At 48.5% G+C, this 20138-nt stretch overlaps 1 protein-coding gene and 1 pseudogene across 2 annotated transcripts in view; one reads left to right on the top strand and one right to left on the bottom strand.

The window, feature by feature from the left end:
* LOC126548450 (uncharacterized) overlaps positions 1-20138 on the bottom strand; it is a 350331-nt gene that overhangs the window by 73193 nt on the left and 257000 nt on the right. The gene's annotated exons all lie outside the window — the stretch shown is intronic.
* Positions 3296-3436, top strand: LOC126548695 (U2 spliceosomal RNA; annotated as a pseudogene).

The following is a 20138-nucleotide window of genomic DNA, read 5'->3' as shown; positions in this document are numbered from 1 at the left end:
AGAGATTTGCCAAGTCCACTTGCACCAGCAATCCCACCCGAGGACAATCAACGGCGTCTGCTTAATTAACCCTGGCCGATACTGTCGAGCCCGCGGAGAAAGGCACCGTGACGGGGGGCTGGAAGGGGAGGTGTGTAGAGACAGGGAGGCTTAGCAGTACAACTGGTCGCACGGCGAGTGCTGCAGAACGCGTGTTCGGGCCGAGGGACGCATCCATCGCGTCCCTGTCCCTCGAATCAATGCGAGAGAAACGCTGCTCTGCCGGAATGTGGTTCGAAGCGCTGGCCGCCGGATCGATCTGGGAGCCTCCTTCCAGATCGAAGCCTTTGTCCGGCCAGCGGCGTGCCCTCCCTCCGGCGCTACTCGTTAATTGATTCCTCTGTCCCCTCCCGAGCGGCGCGGTTCGAGAAATCCGACGTCGGGCTCCAGCCGGCCTGTGTTCCCCCGAAGCGCCCTTCTCGCTCTCAGTCGGTGCCGAACCAGGGTTAATCGTGGGAGCGCTGAGGCCTTGCGGTTCGCTGTCGCCAGTGGTGGCCTTTCATCCCTTTATTTCTCGTTGATTATTACTTTCTGCCCCAGCGATGGCCAAACCGCTGTGCATAGAGCCTGACTCAAGCCATGGGGACCACCATGCGATGTCAGTCGGCTACCAGTTTATGTCAATTAGTTTGTATACTCAAGCTTCTGTGGCTACGCGACATTCAGGTACACTATCAAGTTGGCAAACAAATGTAGCGCTGGCTTCTCCGAATACGAACTATCTTGTGGATACCCCCCCCCCCCCAAAAAAAAAAAAAAAAAGGCTTGACGACAAGCACGAATAGAAGCATTCTGGCAAAGTAAAGCAAATGACTTGGAGAAGCACTCTTGTGGCCAATGGAGGAAAGAGACGCGGGAAGTTTTGACGCAATGCTCGAAGTGACGCAAGTAAACAGTGTTCCAGTCAGTATCAAGGTCAATAACTACTGCGCGCTCAAAAAAGTCAGCAAATGGTCGTCACGCAGTTGACCGGGATTACTGCTGAATACGAAGACGACCGTCCGATTCCCGGGCACAGAGGTCGCGCATTCTGATAGGGTGAAAGGTGAAAACGCTTGTGTACCTCTATCCACAAACAAGTGAAAAAAAGAAAGGAATCCGGTACCCACAACTACAGCGCGCCCTTCAGGGTCCTTGTGTTGCTCTGGCACAATAAACTCAATGGAATAGTGAATCGACGAGAGTGAAATGAAAGGAGGCCCCGTCATTGCAATGCGAGACAAATAACGGAAAAGAGAGTATTACTTCCACTCTACAGCGCCATGCTCTGGCATTTTTTTTTCTTTTTTTACACACTGTGAGGCGCAGCAGTTTCAGCTGAAGATGAACTGACTACGGCAATCACTTTATTGTTCAAGCGGTGCGCCTGGTTACGTGTCCCAATCGCGGTTGAGTTTATGCTGATCGCACCGTACACATGTGTCAAACAAAAGAGCAGTAAAGGAGCTTGAGGGTCTATGAGGATGAAAGTGGAAGAAAAAAAAATGAGAAAGCGAAATAACACATTCGCTATGCGGCCTTGTCGTCCTTCCTTAGCTGCCTCGATTCTCGCATCTCGTTATTCAGCGAGTGGTATTTGCACTTCCGGCATCGTGTAAAACAGCGAAGAAAGTTATCAGAATTTAAAAGCGCACCCGAGTGGTGGGAATGAGTAGAAGTAGATGCACCTCTTTGAATGCGGTGCTCAGTACAAAATCGAAGTTTCCAAGATTGCAAGCGCGCTTGATCATTCGCATCATGAATGCGGGCACAGGTGAAAATTCTGCCTACTTATAGCTCACGGTACATTTTTGAACTGAGCGATGGTGAGAGGACTAAGGACAATGCGATTTTCTACACGTGCAACAAATTTCTGAAAGCGTAGCTTTCTTTGCCTCTTTTTCCCACCTTTGCAGTTGCTGGCTCTAACTGCTGCTGCTCTTAACTTGCGCCACAGGACAAGTGCCACTGGACATGTGTCCGATTATACAAATTGGTCCACTGGGTATGGGCCACAGGGCATGTGGCACTGGATATGTGAACACTCCTGGCCTATTCGCCATAATGGTTGTGTGCCACTGGGTAGAGACTCGAATGTACAAGTAGAACAAGAGGAAAGAAGTGAAAAAGTAGACAAGAAAAGCAGCTGAGTGTAGAAAAAGAAGTGAAGGGAAGAAAGTGGGACAAAAGCATGCATAAAGCGAGGAGCGTTGAGCTATACATAGCAGTCAAGAAGTCGGCAAAAAAAAAAGAAAAAAAGAAAGAAGTCGACAACAGAAGCAGCCGCGTGAGAAGAAAGAAGTTAAACGAACAAAATGAAACCAGAGCGTGTACTGAACGAGGAGCGTAGAATTACACTGAATTGTAGAAAGACAAGTTAAGACATATCAGTAAATATAAAAGATTACCACTGATTTCTATAAATGCGTTGTACCGCCGATCGTTCCTCAATTTTCTTTATTGACATACAAGCAAAATATGAGGAGCCATTCCACTCTGTGAAGGTGGATGACCAACAAAGCTGTAGCACATCACACAGTGTTAGACAACGGTACCTGTATTTATTTTCATCATTTGGCAATGAAAGTGACGATAGCTTTGTGATTACTGCCGTATACACTGATTGGCACGGTTACAGCTTAGACAGTCCTGGCCAAAATTAAATATATATACACGACCGTTGTTGAGCACTTGAGTGACTTGGATTGGTGTGGCGCTTCAAACCAAACTCTTCTAACACAAACTGAGTTAAACATTTCTTGTCTGGTTTTGAAATGTTCACATTGAAGTATCCAAGGATGATCACAGGGGTAGTGTCAACACGGCTAACCCGTGTAAAGTGCGTGACCATGAACTTCGCGATATCACACTTGGGTGTGGCTGGAGATATATAAAGAATGGATATCACAATTCTGTTTTTCGTTTGTACGGCACAGACATCCCCACAGTCGGTGGCATTGTTCTCTTGCGAGTTGAGGGTGTATGGTTGTACGTATAAATGATGTCCTCAGCATATATGACAATGCCTCCTGCTCGTGAGCCCATACGCTGTTCACAAACGATTCCAGTATACCAATCGACTTGAAACAATGCATCTTGATTTATTTATTTCATGTAAAATGAGGTTTATTGTCCGGAACAAGTACCTTGAGCAGTTACGTGAGGCAGCGATATGAAGCGCAATTTCAGCGTCGTTTTGCGTGAAGCGATCACGATGCTGCTGCTATTGGTGGTGTGCCTCATCTTCAGTTCATGATGTTCGCCTTCTTCATCACACATGCATTATTATTATTATTATTATTATTATTATTATTATTATTATTATTATTATTATTAGGGGCGGAGTGCTTGAGGCCTGCTTCACATCCGACGCGGGTCGGCCCGGTTTAGCACAATCTCCGGGATCGGCCCACGCTCACCCTTTTTGTTGTTGACGCACGGGCACGAAAAATGCATGTAACCCTTGCCATATACAGCTTCACTGTAAAATCAGTGAACAGTAGCAAATCAGTAACGCAGTCAAATAAGTAGTACGCTGTTTGGCCACGTTGAACATAAGGGCTGAAACAGCCTGTCAGCAGCAACTGTAAGCGCACAAGCTCTGAAATCGTTCGCCTTATGGTATGAAGAACTTTATTTAGGTCCTGAGGGATCAGTCTGGGACTGATGCGGGCCACTCCCACGTCGGTACAGAGAGGCCGAGCCCCTCTGCCTTAGACAGGCATTCCTTTGCCACGTGGCATCACGAGAGATATGCCGGGAGGACACTCCTGCAACGGGCGAACTGGATGCTTCTCGCGAGGCCGGCAACATTTTGGCGCTTCGTAGACATCATTCGTTACTCTGTACTTGATGCCTCCAGAATTGGTCGCTCACTTGATATTTTATGTATTCAGTAGCGTAATAGAACTCTATAGGCTTTAGCATGATCCGCTGACGCGATGCGTGGCCCAGAGGAGTCGCATTCAACCATCCACAAACATTTGACTATTGGTAATCAAAGGCAGTTGAAGAAACATTGGCGCAAGCTCGTACTCGTAAGCATAGCGTGTGTTCGCCGCGTCTGTAGCATTCAATAGGTTCTGCCAAAAGCACTTTCTGACATCCCTTCAGTTCATATTTCATGTGCAGCTCTCGAAAAGGTTTTCGCATGCTATTTAGTTGTTGTTTTCTGTCTTTAGGCAAATTACAAAGAAAAGGCGCACTACTGTCTCGAATACCGGGCGTAATTAACCAATGCCAGTGGTTCTGGCATTTCTTTTTATTTTTGTGCAGTACACTGTTATTAATGCTGTTGCTCCAGCGACTGGATTCTTCAATCATTTACTTTTCTCTTGCTGTCTTTATTCGCGAGATTCTGTACGAGGGCTTTACCAGCCGCAGTGGCTTAGCGGCTAAGGTGTTGCGTTGCTAAGGGCGAGGTCGCGGGATCAAATCCCGGTGGCGGCGGCCGCATTTCGATCGGGGCGAAATGCAAAAACGCCTTGTCCCGTGCACTGGGGGCACCTTAAAGATTCCCTGGTGGCCCAATTAATCTTGAGTCCTCCCCGAAGGCATACCTCATAGTCAAATCATGGTTTCGGCACGTAAAAAGCCAGAATTCAATTAATTCAACGAGGGCTTCATAAGAACGTTCTCTCTTAAATGCAGCAAATTCATCCAAATCGGTTCAACGATGTCTCACGAGAGCATTTCTGTGTGTAAAATGCATTTTACTATAGCAAATCGGAGCTGAGACTGAGTTATAGTTTCCTTTTAATCGACGCTGAAAACAGCAAAGGTATTTTAACAAGGTAGGATTATCGTTTCTCACAAATGTAATGTGCGGGAAATTCGTTTTCTACCGAAGAAGAAATAATCGTACCGCTCTCTTAAAGTGAAGGAGTAAACCAGTGAATTACTAGCACAACATCGGTGCTGCGTGCCTTGAGGAAAACCGCACGCACCCCGTAATGACTTGGACGACGAGCGAGCGTGCGACGTATAGGCTCGGGTGCGCATGTGGTGGCGCCAATATTATTTTTCCCGTCCTCAGCGCGTTCAGCGGCACCGACTAGGCTATGCAGTTGATCAGGCCTATTGTGCCCGCGCTGCACTTAATGTTCCTGGCTTCTTCCTCAATTCGTGGCGCTGCAGCCTGCAAGGGCAGCGCCGGCAGATGTTCTCCGCAATGACGACGGAGTCACACGGGGCGTGGGGTGGACGATACCGAAGCGCGCTGTCGTGCCTCGGGACGATCGGGCCGCGCGGATTTGGTCTCTCCCCGGGGCCGCACCTGCCGTGCCCGCGTCCAGTCGGTCGCGAGATGATCATCGATCAGCGCCGCGTCCCGCCGGAGCCATCTGATACCTGTGCCAGTTATTGCGGCGCCTGGGTGTGTCGCCCGCGGGGACATTCGCCGCGCGTGTTTGGCGCCCGCGCGTGCGTGGCCCGAACGCGGGCCGAAAGGGTGCGCCGTGCTCGCTTTACTTCTCTGTTCCGGCTAGAGGAAACCTCGCACGGACATCGTAATATCGGCGTAATAACAAAACACGTTTGCGTGGTCGAGAAACGCCAGGTACGATATGAAAATGGGTGAAGCCTGCACGAATACATTTAAGATTGGTTTCTCGCTCCAGCACCATTCCCTTGCAACAAACAAACAAACAAACAAACAAACAAACAAACAAACAAACTGTGTTTGATTGAACATCGGCATTTTTCACTTGTCAAGGTGTTAGGCCCTTGGCCATCAAAAGTGCACCACAAAGCAATGAAAGCACCTGAACGCCTTGTTTTGAAAACGCTGGCATTTGTGAAGGTTATTGACTGTACCACATCGTGTGTAAATGTGTCTCATTCGTTCATCCGAAAACTGTGTTTCATTCAACGAGGACATTTAGAGAGAGACTTTTACTGTTAGTGCCGTTACATGTTCTTCTCTTTTATTTAGGCATTTTCTAATGCTACAATTTATACTTTATTTTTTATCCTATAGTATCGATCAATGAAAAGGTGTAGCCGTCGCCAGCAAATGGCCAATGCTTCTCTGTTTATTTTTATTGCAATTACAATAAAAATAATTTAACGAACGACTGAAGTACAACCAGCATTTTTTTTTCGTTTTTAAAGCAAATTTATATTTTTCTTATATTGGGAGTAGCCGGAGACGTATTGTTTCCAACCTCTCCAGTTGGACCCCATTTTTTCTACCTACCTACCTACTTAGCACCATATAAACGTCTCAGGGTTCCAGATTTTGAGATAAAGACGATTCAAGCACAGCGTTTTGGAATGGCTTACAAAACTCAACTTTCACTTTGTGCATGCTCTCTTGAGATGTCACCGTGTCCATCTAGCGATAAATAAAGACGTAGTTAACTGCCTTGGGTTTCAGGGACAGCGAATGAATTGAGCTGAGGGGGAGCGGGGGCGGTGTATACGACCCTCTGGATTGGCGGCACAGAGGAGGGAAAAAAAACTTGCAATGAAGCGAATTCTATGGTTTTAATCATTTAGTTCAGTGTATAAATATATTTAAACATTAAGGGGAAAAGAGATAAGTAGAAGGCAGGGAGGTTAACCAGAATAACTTCCGGTTGGCTACCCTACACCGGGGGAATGGGAAAGGGGAACAAAGATAACAGGGAGAGAGAGAGAGGAGGGAAGGAAAGAAGGAAATTGCGGTGAATTCGCTGACGTGTGTGGTCCTACAGAAATTGCATTAATAGTCACAGATGGTCGCACAAGCCCGTCATCCTTAAGAAGCACAAAAGCGCCTTCACCGCTTTATGGGCCGACGGGCGATGGGGGCGGTGTTCCAGAAGCACCTGCACAGAAAGCGGTCGATTGTCCAGTTTTTGGAAAGCTTTGGCAAGTTCTTGTCTCTCTGGGGTGTATCGTGGACAGTGGCACAGCAGGTGGTGGATGTTTTCTTCGGTGCCACAGACCTCGCATGCTGCACTGCAGTCATTCCAATTAATGTAGAGTATGCCTTTGTGAAGGCAGGTCCTAACCAAAGGCGACAGAGAAGCGTAGCTTCACGTCGAGGAAGTCCGATTGGAGGTCGGAGTTGCAGGGAAGGGTTTAGTCGATGCAGTCGTGTAAGTCGTAAGTTTGGCGAGTTCCACTCGGTCAGTGTGAGACTGCGTGCCAGGTGTCGAAGCTGCCTTGCGGCGTCTGTCCTCGAAAGCGGAATTGGAACGCTGTGCTCTTCTTGATGTGCTGTGCGAGCAGCGTTATCGGCGGAATCATTGCCACTAATTCCACAATGGCCAGGTACCCATTGAAAAACGACATCGTGACCTTTTTGTTGGACGTGATGGTAAAGTTTCGCGACTTCGTATGTCAAGTGGTCATGGCATCCGTGTCGGAGAACTGACTGCGTGCACTGTAATGCCGGTTTTGAATCACAGAACACAGCCCATTTTGTAGGTCTTTCAGAATCAACGAATTCCAATGCTCGACGCAGGGCTGTTAGTTCTGCCGCCGTTGAGGTCGTGACATGCGATGTCTTGAACCGCAGTGTCATTCCTCGCGTTGGTATAACGACGGCACCAGCAGAACTGCACGACGTAGTCGATCCATCGGTATCGATGTGCACGTGGTTGCTGTACTTCTCATGCAAAAAGAAGTAAGCTCAGCTGTTTTAGAGCAGGGGCTGGTATATCTGTCTTCTTCTGTAGTCCTGGAATCATTATATGTACTTGTGGACGGCTCAAACACCATTGAGGAAATGCTGGCTTGGCCGCAGGTGCGTACCCTGAAGTAAACGACGCACGATGTGCTCTGACAATACCGCTAAAAGTCGAGCAGGGCCTTGCAGCAGTGAGGCTCGCCAAGTGGTGGGAAGGGGTCCTAGCATAACGCCTGAGATGCATACGCATTGTCTCCACGGTAATGTGAGTCGTGATTGGGTAATCCTGCGCAAGGGCAATGGTTTCAGCCGTTGATGCACTGCGTGGTAAGCCAAGACATATCTTAAGGGCTTGGGCTTGAATACTCTGAATCGCACGCAGGTTAGTCTTGCAGGTGTTGGATATTGCAGGCTGGCTGTATCGCAGGAAACCAACGAACAACGCCATGTACGGCTGTAACAAAGCGTGTATAGATACTCCCCAACTTTTTCCTGCAAGGAACCTGAACAGGTGACAGATAGCAGTCAGCCATTTTTTCACGTAATTTACGTGCGGAGTCCAAGATAGGTCTCTGTCAATTACGACTCCCAAGAACCTGTGACTACTGCTGTATGGTATAAGTTGCCCGTTAATAGATACGCCGTAAGCGGACATTCGCTTCCTCGTGAATGCCACCATTGCGCACTTCCCGCATGAAATTTCAAGTCCTTGTTCACGAAGGTGGCAAGATGTCATTTTGGCTGCCTTCTGAAGCCGAGCGCGAAGCTGAAGTTGTGTCACACCTGATGCCCAAATGCAGATGCCGTCCGCATAGATGGAAAGTTGTACTGTGCTTGGCAGGCTGTCAACTAATCCACAGAGGGTGAGATTGAAAAGAGTCGGGCTAAGCACTCCGCCTTGAGGGACTCCTCGGCTACCGTAATGCTTGGATGTCGGGCCATTTTCTGTGTGCACGTAGAATGGTCTCGTCTGTAAGTAGCTGCACACCCACATATATATCTTACCCCCAAGTCCGACGGCTTCTAACGTGCTAAGGATGTCTTCATGGGTGACATTATCATAAGCCCCTTTAACGTCTAGAAACAGAGCAGCATATAGTCGCTTACAGGCCTTTTGGTGTTGCACAAATGTTATTAAATCAACAACGTTGTCTGTTGACGAACGGCCACGTCTGAATCCGGCCATAGCACCTGAGTAGATTTCATAGCACTCTAAGTACCATTCCAGACGTGTTAAAATCATTCTTTCCATTGTTTTTCCGACACAGCTGGCAATAGCGATCGGACGGTATGAGGAAATGTCCAAAGGCGACTTTCCAGCTTTGAGAAGTGGAATAAGGCGAGTTGACTTCCTTTGTTGCGGAACCGTACCCGTCTGCCAGGAGTCGTTGTACAGGAGCAAGAGTGCCTTCCGAGCTTGGTCTCCTAGGTTACACAGGGCACGGTATGTAATACCGTCAGGTCCTGGCGCTGAAGAACGCCTGCACAAAGCCAGCGCAGCTTCTAGTTCTTCCATAGAAAAAGGGCATTCCATGCGGGGATCGCGTGAGAACAGTGGGTGGTCGAGCGTTCCCGTACCCGTTCCATCGGAATTTGCTTCGCCAGCAATCTTTCTGCAGAAAGATTCAGCGACATGAATATCTCTACATTGTAGATGGAGTGCCAGAGATTTAAACGGGTGGCGCTGGCCCGAGGTTGTGCGAAGGCCACGAACAGTCCTCCATATAAGCGATAAAGGCTTTCGCGGATCCAGGGACTCGCAAAATGATACCCATTGTCGCGAAGCGAGCTTGTTCATGTGACGCTATATTTTCTTTTGTGTTCGTCTAGCCAATCTCAAATCAAAATTGGATTAGTAAGATCTTGATGAGGGCTAGTTGGTTCATACTTAGAACTGAGTATGAACCAACTAATACACAAATACCACTGTCTGTGGTATTTGTTTCCTTGTGTCCTCGTCTTTTTCGCGCTGTTTCACCTCAGTTCAAAATTGGACTTCGTGCGTCTATACCTTCGCTCTGCACGACGGCGAATTGCTCGAAGTTTCGCTAGTTCGATGTCGAAATCGGTGCGGGAAGAACTATTCGAAAGCAAATGCGTGGTTGTTTGCATGGCATCCTTTATCGCGCCCTGTAAGTTAGAGGAGGTGCCGTCCCGACAACAGTCTTCCATTGTTATATTGTATTTAGGCCAATCGGTGCACTGGATGGCTCTGGAGGACTTGGAGCTAGTCAAACCTTCGATCTTCAAATAGGTTGGGATGTGGTCGCTACCCCGTGTTTCTAAATCCGAAAACCAGTGCACTCTTCTCCAAAGCGAACGTGAAACGAAGGTAAGGTCCAAGCAGCTACTATACGCTGATCCACGCAGATACGTAGGGCTTCCATCATTTGACAGGCAAAATTCAAGTTCATAGGCAAAGGACACCAACGTTCTGCCTCTAGAGTTCACTTTGGAGCTTCCCCATAGGTAATGGTGGGCGTTAAAGTGACCAGTGAGCACCCACGGCTGTGGAGTCGATGTCAAAATTCCCCGTAAGCGCTCACAATCTATAGACGGCTTGTTGGAGATAAATAGGCTCCAAGAATTGTTAACGTGAGCTTTTTCTTCTTCACTGTTAAGCAAACGTATTGATTTGCTTCGTCAGGAGGCACTGGGTGATGTACATAAGTCAAGTCGCGGCGTATAAACACAACAACCTTGCTGCACTCTCCGTGGGTAGAGGACATAAAGCACTCATGCCCGGACAGTCTGATAGGAGCTGACAGGTTGGGCTCGCAAATCACGATAATGGGAAATTGATGCGTAAAAACAAACTGTCTAAAGTCGGACATGCGTGACCTAAGCCCTCTGGCGTTCCACTGAAAGAAAGATGCATTCTTGACGTCCTCTTGAAACGACGACAATTCTCGGGCCGTAGTGTTACCCTAGAGCTGCAAGCACCGGACTCAAAGTGTCCAGCACCTGCAGTGCGCTCTGTGCCGACGGGGTTTTCATGCTGTGCAGTAGAATGCGCATGACGTTCATAAGTGACTTCAGCATCACTATGACTTGGCGATCCTCAGTCGTCGTCGCGTCCGCGGTTCGTGAGGTCATTGAGGGCGGCGCGATTTGATGTGACTCCGATGCAGGTTGTGCTCGTGGAAGTGTAGGCCACTCTTCAGGAGGTGAGAGTGTCGCCCCAGTCTTTGTTTTCGCAGTGTCTGTCTTTGTGGAAGTCGGCGTTGATACGGTAGCCGCTTTCCCGGAAGATGGTGTATATCTTTCCGTAGATGTAACTCTTCGTGATGCTCTTCGGTGGCGATGTCGTCGTCGCCTGAGAGTAGCGGCAGCCTCTCTGTGTGTTGAATGGTCCCGTACCATACGTTTGAGTACTGCTCGCTCGTTCCTCACCCGCGGGCAATCATTGGATGAGGCCTCATGAGTACCATGGCAGTTAGGGCACTTTAACACAGTTGCGCGGCAGGCATTGATGAATGAGATTCAGCGCACCGTGGGCACACGAGGTTATTCCTACAGACACCTTTTACGTGTCCCATCTTGCAGCATTTGTAGCATTGCAGGGGCTTCGGTACGTATGGGCGGACTGGATGGCGGACGTGGCCAACTTTGACGTGTGAGGGAAGGCTGTCTCCCTCAAACCACAGCTTAAGGCAACGTGTGTTGCCAAGTCTTGTGATGTGCGTGATAAAAGTGCCTTCTGTAGTTGGCTTTATTAATATCGGTAAGTCGTCGGTTGGTATAGAAATATCGACATCATAAATGACACCGACAGAGCCATTGCAGCCTGTAGGTATCATGGATCGCACTTGTACTTTGTCGATTTCCGTTACGTGCCGCAGGCTTTGCAGTGCACTACGGTGTAGAACATCTACTGCAAGGACATTCTTCCGTGCGTTTATTCTTCCCTCCTAATCCCCATCAGCGGCCTAGAGCCGTCCCCTTCCTTAAAATAAAGGCTTTATTCATTCATTCATTCTCACGTCCTTTATCTCGTTTGGCGCGATTCCCTCAAGAAACGCAGAAAGGACTTGCCTGTTTAGGAGTCGCAGATTGGACAATGGGTCCACAGGCATGAAGAGCATAGTGTACGGCCAGCGCTGTGGTTTTGTCTTCACGGTGGAGACACTTGGCGACGAAGACCTTCGTAGTAGTCTTCTTTTTGTGGTTCGGCTCATGACAAGCGTGAAATCGTCGTCCGACGAGTCGACGCTGTCCGAGTACAGCTCGGTTGCCTCGCTATCCGTGTCACTTGACGCATTACCACGTTTCCTGGACGGGACCGCACGTGATAGCTTGGCTCCAGGAGGGTCTTCGAGGGCTTCTTCATCCATTGCCACAACAAGGGAGCGGCAGCTCCCAGAGTTTGGAAAGAAACAAAGCGAAAGGTACAAGCGTTCTATGAGAACGAGCTTCGTGGCATGTGCCATCACCATACCGTTTCGGAGACAACGCTCATATCATTATCAATTGACGCTGTTCATTTGCCTCGATTCTGTGCCTCCCTTTTCATCTGCCGCGGCCAAGGGCCCTTGCTGGCGGTGCGGCGAGCCGTGTGAAACACGAGCATGCGTTCGTTCGCGGTTAGTGCTTGTGCCGTACTCGTGCTGGTGGTACCGGAACTTACATTTGACAGCAATGCAATGCATGACAGCAATGTTACTCTACGCCACCGCCACTAGGCTTACTTTTCAAAGCGGCACTGTGAAACTGCGTTCGAGAAACGTTGATGCGAACGTTGCTTCGTACAGCTCACGTTTCCGTTGTTTCTCTAGCTCCCGTAGCTATTCCCGCTCGTCCCGGTGTTGTGTGATTGGTCGGACCACTGACCGCTGACACAGATTACAAAGAGCGCTGTAAAGCATTGCCGAACGATGGGCTGTGTGTTGTTTTGAGTTACACGTGAGTGCGACAGGACTACGCTAAATGTGTTACAACCGTGCTGGCGACACCATTAAACAAGTTGAACTCCGTTAGCAACCATGGCACGCCAACTTCCCCTACGTAACGCTGATGCCTCGCTGTTGCTGGGCGCACGCATAGAGTTTCCTAGAGAAATTACTGGAAGAAACTGAGATGCTGAGATCATTCAACTACCATGGGGATGATGGTTAGCATACACGTATTTGTCTAATCTTCGTGCTTGTGGCTGCAGACATTCTTGCAGCGTTACTTATTTTGTTTTGCCTTTCCGAATTTGCAAAAAATTATATTTTTCTAAGTGCAGAAAGACAATAAGTCTCTGCGCATGTGCGTAAACATTGAGAAGTGTTGCATATGTTGCGAAAGCAATATTTTGTGAAGAGTGATCCATTTGCAAATTCGCAAGGCCGCTTGAAACCAGAAGGGCCAAATTTAGGCAAATCAATGTACTAGTGCTGGCTGAACCGCCATACTAGCTGTTCCGTGGATATATACTAGCGCCAGACCTCCCTCTAGTAATCTGTGTAGGAAGCTCTGTGGTCACGTGTAAGAGTCTCGTTGGGAGAGTGAAATGGAGCATTGAGATACGTGAAAGTTTAGTTGAGGGCAGCTCTTCCTCAGCCAATACAGTTGAGGCTTCCGCGTTCAATAACTTGCGTTCGCGTACGTTAATTACCGTAGTTTTTGTTTTGCTCTTATCTTGCTCTAGGGCGAACATGGGGGCCGGGAAAAGGTTGTTGTCACAGGACTCTTTTAAGAACACATAACAGAGCTAACAGCAAGGGTTGAAAAAAAAACGCACAAAATAACACTGTTCTTTATGCCGGCCTTTCTAACCTATCCTTAATAACGAATCGTAAATAGTTATAAACGCTCACGCCAGAATGTCACGTGGGTTACGCGATCATGAAAAAAAAAAGAAAAATGAAAAGGAACTAATCTTTCAGAAGTTAAGCTCTTCCCACAAAAACTACTCATCGCCTTACTCAACAAAACACTAATCAGTCAAACGTTAGACAACGTCTGTATATATAGCGCGTCACTCCGAACGTGAAGTTTTCGGTGCCCCCATGGAATACGCGAATTATCTCGTGACTTCGCCATTCAGTCTGCGCCATGCAGTCTGTGTTCACGCGGCGAAACAAGCGCCGCACCTTTCAATTATAAGTCGAACGCAAATTCCGCGACAAAACTTTGTTCTTTCACCAATAGGATGACGTGGACACTTTTATAAGGAGTACAAGTTAGTGGCTACTGAGAAACGGCTTGTTGTGTCGACAATAACGGCATCAGCGTACACTTTATTGTCGTAAACGTAAATTACGGATATATCTTTGCATATAAGCAAATGAAAGGTGCATTGAACTTAGCTAGTTTATTGCTTGTGCAGAATATCTGCGTGAAATTTGAGCCTGCAGTAATCTCGGTTCGTAAGACCACTCAGTTTCAAAAATAACATGAATTTGATCATTCGTCTCATAGCCCGGCAAGTTTCACGAAAAATTTGTTTTTCACCCTTTCACGCGCCACTATGAAATACGACTCGTTAATGTTATCTCTTTTCCAAACAGCGGTCTCTTGTGCGTCGTAAAAACCTTGCCATTAATCCGCGTGCATTGTTTATCTTTTTCCGGTGACCGTTTTTTCACCGGCCAACCACTGTTACAAAGTTATCGCTTTGTAAACTTTCTCGAATGTTGCCGCTGATTCTATAGCGAAAAAATCTTGTCCGTTATCACATTGCATGCGCGACGTGAATAGTGGCGTACACTCTGGAACATGTGCGAGCACCAGCGATTAGGCTGGAATGTACGATTATTCATGTATAAATAGCCGACGCACTTGACGTGCAGATCATATTTCGACGACTGCGTTTGCCGCTATCGTTCTGTTTGAGTGTTACTTGGTTACAGGGTGCAAGTTCACTAATTAAAGAGTTATATTCGTGACCAGTTTTGGTACTGTATGGTTCTCTTCGTCGTCACTAAAACGTAACATCTGGTGGAGGTGCTTCGTTGTGTACCGGACACCCCCTGCAAGTCGTGAAGACATTGACGTCGCCACGCACCAGCGAACTAATCGCAGGATGCAAGGATTCCTGCCAGAGAACGAACTTCTACCCCACATGATCAGAAAGATGAAGGCCAGGTCAATAGCCACAGTGACAGCCACAGTGTCGCCTGTCGTGCTACAACAACCCAGGGAGTTACCGACATTTCGCAGATCAGTGATTGAAGACCCGCAAAGCTCGCTGGACACTTGCAACTGGAACTGCGACGTCAAGTTGCGCCATGTAAACTTCACTTCGGATGAAGCTGCTCGGACGAGGTTCGAGAATCGATAGTCAACCCTAACGACGCGGGGCCTGTTTCGCAGCAGTTTCCGACAGACTACACGAGCGTCGCACGAAGAGAAAGGATTGAAGTACTACTAGAAGGCCGAATGCAAGTACCAAATCAAAACATAGGTATCTTCACTGGAGAGATGACCTGCACGTTTCGTCATTTCAACCCTGACATGACAGAAGAAAAGAAAGCTCGTTTACTAATGCGGGATGTGATGTAAGACCTCTTTGCTGGATTATTTCAGAACCCACCACAAATCATCGCGAAATATTTACCAGAAGTGGCGACCATCAAGAATGCGTCGGAAATACGCATCAGACAATATAACTGCCAAATGCTTAAGCCGAAGTGCGAAGTCCAAGCAGTAGGCACCGTCGAGCATCGAGAGACCATAAGGGCCGTCGTGCGCGAAGAACGCCGTATACGATATTACCTTCGTTAAAGCCTCAAGTGGATCCCATTGCTGACACCGTCCGGAAGACATCCAGCAGTGACTAGGAGTTCTTGAACCGCCAAAGACTCAGAGGGAAGTGGTGAGCCACGCCGCTGCCGCCAGCAGTCACGCTCCCCCTCCGCGCCAGGGCCCGGAGCCGCAATCGCCAGCCGCCGCCATTGCCACTGCCGCCAGCCCGCCTGCTGTCGGCCCACGCAACGCCCGGAGGACAAGTTACGTAACCTCCCCCTCTCCTACACCCCCACTACCAACGCCCACTCTGCTATCACTGCGGAGAAGAAGTCCACGCCTACCAGGTATGCCCATACCACGAGATGGGACTACGATGCTTCGCCGTCAACGCGCCGCGTTCACAGCAGAACGAACGACCACGTGACATCGCCGACTACCTTGCAGCAACTTATTGAAGACCTCGATGACCTTTCCGCTTTCCGCAGGAAGGCCGCTACACCTTGTAGACATCACTGTAGACTGGCCCAATCCGTAGCCGGTTTTGATAACGAGACTTGCTCTGCAAGTTTCGTAATCCTGCAGCATTGCTCGCGCGACTTAACTATCGGAATGGAGTTTCTAAGCCAGCACGGCGCCGTCATTAACTTATAATCTAAGCTAATTATGTTGTCCACGGATCAAGCCATACCATAGGATATGATTGCCAGATACGCTTCTTGATTGTACTCGGAGATAAAGTCAGCCCCATCCCGTCTCGCTCCACCGTCATCATTTCCGTCGGCGCCGAAACACCCTGACACGCAGAAGTCATCGTCGAGATGCGACTAACAGCTGGCTCTCGAGCGCGAAATTCGCTTCGCAAGGGGAATCGCTCGATTGCATTGAGGGAAAGCAAAGGTGAACAATGGCACGACGATTGCATACATAGAAGTAATTGTGGAAGTAAGCAATACGTTTGTCCTCAGATTCTGACGCATCTACCTCGACGGCCCTAGTTCACCAACTTTTCACATCAATCCAAGTCTTCTAATGGGTAAACAGGACATCTACAGTCTTCTGGATCGGTACAAATACTTTTTGGGCGTCATCGAAGATTTAACAAAATCGACTGCTAACCATGGCATAACAACGGAAGAATGTGCTCGACAACTCCCTCAAAGCCCGTACTGGCTTTCAAGACGAGAATGACCGGCCATAAAGCAACAAGTAGATCAAATGCTGCGCGACAAAATCATCCAGCCATCCAAAAGTCATTGGGTTTCTCCTGTAGTTTAGTGAGGCAATCTGCGTTTCTGCGTCGATTACCGTCACCTGAACACAAAGAAGGACGTACAGTGCCGTCCACTGCTGTGTAGAGCGCGCGAACGGTCGGCTTTGCTCTGCGGCACGGCACTTGGCGACGGTTGCTGGACCCTAGGTAGCGTGCCCAGGAGCATGCGCGGCCTAACAAAAGTGCAAACTTGCGCGTGTTGCATTTAACCAGCGGTCATGTTCGTAAGGGCCTTTGTTATCTCGAACAGTCCGGGAGGGCGGTTCATTTGTTGCGAAAGGACCGGCGCACGTTATCAGCCCACGCGCTTCATTCTATGACATTTGCAGTGCCGCAAGCGACCTCAGATTAAGCGCAGATTAAAGTAAACAAAAGCGCTTTTCAACGTTGCCACTCGTCAAAAGCAGTTCTGCAGGTTCTGCAGGTCTGTTAGGCAGCGCATGCTCCTGGGCACCCTATCTCGGACCCAGCAACTGCCGCCAGGTGTCACCCTGCAGAGCAAAGCCGGCCGCTCGCTCTCTCTACACAGTACTGGACGGCACTGTAAAGGCTTTGCAATGCTAAGCATTTTTCGTCGATGGATCTCAAGACTGGCTACTGGCCAATAGAAGTCAGCGAGAGGAATCGAGAGAATCGAGCCTGCTCATCAATCGTTCCAGCAGATCGGGATGGACTTATTGGGGCCCTTTCCGACGTCAGCACCCGGGAATAAGTGGATCGTCGTGGCTGCGGACTACCTTACCTGCTACGCGGAACGAAAGAATTGCCCCAAAATAGTGGGGACGAAGTGCCGAAATTCTTCATCGAGAACATTCTGCTACGACATAGTGCCTTAGAAGTCCTCATCACCGTCAGAGGAACGGATTTTACAACGCAGCTTACTCAAGCGATCGTGCAGTACAGCCAGGCAAGTCCCTGGAGGACAACCACCTACCACACGCAGACAAGTGCTCTTGCGGAACGCCTAAACAGGACCCTTGCCGGCATGTTAGCAATGTATGTCGACGTTGAGCACAAGACGTCGGGTGGCATCCTTCCGTACATAACGTTTGCCGACAACACGGCAGTGCAGTAAACAACGCAGATGTCGCCACTTAAGCTGGTTTGCGGAAGGAACCCCGCGACCACGCTTAACGCCATGCTACCGATTGTCAGCGACGAAGACCACCTCGACGTAGCCGCCTATCTCCAGCACGCTGAAGGAGGTCAACAGCTCGCCGTCCTCAGTGTCCTCTCTGGTGCAGTATTCTAGAATGCACTCGGTGGGTTATGTCAAAATCCAAATCTCGGCATGCACTCGGTGAGTGACGGCTGTTGCCTCTGAAAGTTTGGTGAACACTTCTACATCTTTTACCGCATCTTCTTCTTTGTAAGATCAGATATATGGCGCGCTAGATGCTTGATGTATAATGAAACAAACCAGTTCGAACACTAAGTATAGTTTCCTGTCATAAAAAAGGAGGAAAAGAAAAGGAACTACGGACGTGGTGTAGCTCGTGTAACATTATATAAATATTATACAGGTCATAACGCGAGTGACCGGGGCTGATTGCCGGCCGCCTTGAGGCAGTCTACGTACATCGCGTTCGGCGAATAAATACTCTAGAGACAAATGGGACGTTTCCCTATGTTTTGGAGCTGTGGAGCGTCACATGCCTCAGAGTAATGCCCGGAGAACGATCTAGAATAAACAGTTGTACTTCTGCATTAGATATGTAGGATTCTTTCAAGGTGGGCGCGGGCCATAAGCAGGACAGCGGCGACATGAGCTAGCCAGAAAACCCCACTATTATTTTGGTAAAATAGAATCCGCCAATAATGCGCACAACATATAGAGAACTTTTCAGCAGAAAACGCAGTAGAGCTGTTCCAGGAAGGCGCCAGCACAGTGCTTCCCTCTTGCTTTGCTGTAGAGCAATCCGAACGAACGTCGTCCCGTGCGTGACTGCTGAGTGTCGTGCTCGTCGGACTCCCTGTTCCATGAGAAGGACATGCAGACGTCGAATTAACATAAAGAAATAGTCATTGAATAATTAGAGAAGGGGCAGCGTTTGCCAACGAACTTTCAATTCGATGGAAATGCCTTTTCTCGGTGAGGCCACCGCGGCTAGCGCGTACGCTATACGTCCTTTAAAAGGGGAGAAATAGATGAACTAGTCGGGGGGACAGCGGGAATGTAGTTTTTTTTTAGCCGTCGGTGTATTTTTATTTCTAAAACCGGAGCCGCGCGGTGCGGAATGCGAAGGCACCACCATTTGTCAGTCGTTCGAGAGGAATCCGGGTCAGCCCGCAGATGGCAGCCTTTAGAGCCATTCTTTTGTCTCTATACCTTTCACCTGCTCGACTTTGCTGAGAACAGTGTTGTCGCCTTGTTTTTTCCCCTCTTTTCTGGCTGCGAATTCCTTTTCGTTTTTTTTTCTACTTACTGACCCCTTCTTTTTCTTCTTATTGTACCGAGTTTAAACCTGCGTATCTCACGATGACAACGGAAAGGACGAAGTTGTCTCCAGAGGTGCGAAGCAAACACGATCGAAAGAAAGCAAAGACAGAGACCACCAACCTAGCGATGGGTGTAGAAGGTAAATTATTGCATTCGCGTGCGTTTAAGTGCGACGGAAATTCAAAAAGCGCGTTTTTGTAGCGAAATATTGCTGTAATGTGAATTTTGCATATTGTGCACACTATGGAGATCCGAACGCAAAGTTCTTTGAGAGAGATGGAGTGAGAAAACAACTTGATTTTAACGACTTATAGTTCGCCATCGGTAACGCTCAGATCTGGTGCTGCAATGAGCGGTGGAGCCCTAGTGGTCCATTTTATGTGGTGGTTGCGTGACACGTGTAGTGTCCACATGGTTTTTTTGGAGTTCATTGGGTGTGGAGCAGTCGAGCTCTCCACGTATTAAGAATAAGAAGGTGGGGAGCAATATGGGGACAGGTACGCATGTTGAACAATGAGAAGGGGCATCTCCAGTATATATGGATAGTATTGGTGCCGTATATTGTAAGGAAGGTATTCATTTTACGTTATTTTGCCCTTCGTCATTGGCTGGCATGAAGCTATGGACTTCATTATCGCCAGTACCGCCCTCTCGCTGCGACAGGCGATAAGAAACGCATAGAATCGAAGGAAAGCGTCCTTACGTAATACGACATCTTCGTTTTACACGGTGTGCGCGGTGCAATTCGCGAGTGTAAGTGTTTTCACCTAGCGAATGAGTGATGCATCTGCACGTGAATAAGAGGAACATGCGAAGACGTTACGGTCATCTCATTCTGCAGAGATTACTGCGTCTTGCTTTTCGTATAACTCTCCTTTCCTGACGGATATAAACTGTTCTTCAGCTCATCAAGGCCAAAGACAGGAACGAACACGAAAACCGATTACAACTATGGAGACAGCGACAATCTGGTTTGCGGCATTTTGGCAGTAGTCGCTGTGCGTGATGCGACGCGCCCTAGTAGGGGCAACGATGACTCAAAAATGCGCTTAATGGCCTTCCGCTCCTTTCTGTGACTCGCAGTATGCTTACGGATTATTTTCCTGCGTTCGTATGACCAT

This window comes from Dermacentor andersoni, chromosome 1 (genome assembly GCF_023375885.2).
Source record: "Dermacentor andersoni chromosome 1, qqDerAnde1_hic_scaffold, whole genome shotgun sequence".
Classification (NCBI taxonomy): Eukaryota; Metazoa; Arthropoda; class Arachnida; order Ixodida; family Ixodidae; genus Dermacentor; species Dermacentor andersoni.
The sequence above is the reverse complement of the archived record's forward strand: the minus strand, read 5'-3'. Positions and strand labels throughout refer to the sequence as shown.